The sequence below is a fragment of the Tachysurus fulvidraco genome, chromosome 15, assembly GCF_022655615.1.
Source record: "Tachysurus fulvidraco isolate hzauxx_2018 chromosome 15, HZAU_PFXX_2.0, whole genome shotgun sequence".
NCBI classification, from domain to species: Eukaryota; Metazoa; Chordata; class Actinopteri; order Siluriformes; family Bagridae; genus Tachysurus; species Tachysurus fulvidraco.
The window spans coordinates 17,963,054-17,964,071 of NC_062532.1; positions in this window are offsets into that span (position 1 = coordinate 17,963,054).

The window sequence follows — 1,018 nt, forward strand, 5'->3', positions numbered from 1 at the left end:
ACGGATGTGAGTGTGTGTCAGCGTGACTGCTGAGACATCGGCTGGGTGGTGGGTTGGTATAGTAAAAGTGGGTTTGCACTGATGGGAAATAGCTATTTATGTAGTCAAAAATAGAGTGAACACACACATACACATTTAGAGTGTGCCCTGTAGGCACAGGTAACCTTCAGCAGCAAATGCTTCCATTAAAGAAAACAGGAAAGAGTAAGAGGAGTGAGCACAAAGCAGTGGGATGTTCAGTGTGTGTCAAAAAGGTGGATCGCTTCTCAACCAGACCAGAGTTTCACTTAGTGTCGTCATTTATGGTGAAACAAGTGACCCTGTGTTTCCTGCTCAACTCTAAAGGCACCTATTTTACAAGTGGCTACTGACACACTGTTCCACCTCACACAGACACAGCACACTGAGGTGTCCAACCACAGTCAGAAGACCAGGATGTTTTGGCCAGTTGTTGCTCAAGTGGTTAAGGGTCTGGGTTCAAGCCCCAAAACTGTTGTTGAGGTTGTTGTTGAAGGATGAACTAAAACACATAGTAACATCTGCAGGGCTGTCAAGTGTCACGCACTGAGAGTGACAGACATGCATTTTGGTCTTTTCTCATGCTCACATATACACACACACATCGTACAGTATTTCTCACGCAGAAAAACTTTTTGACTATTTATCATATATTTAATATGCCGCAGCGCCCAAAATGTATCTGTCCGCGCCGCTTAGTCGAGCCTGACACTTATCAGCCAATCAAAAAAAGAGGCTATACAATAGCCAATCAGAAAATAGTACTACCTGGTTAAGATTTAACACAACAACCAATGAAAAAAAAACATTCATTAGCGAGGATATTTTCGAAACAACCATGACCCTAAAAATGTCACGCTTGCCTGTCTTCAAAACTTCAGAGCCCTGCATCTGTCAGTGTTACACAACCATTCAAAAATATGCTGTTGTTGGCTTTACCTGTCTCAGACGACAGAGTTGCTAACCTGGTAGTTGGATGAAAGAAAAATGACTTTGAGAA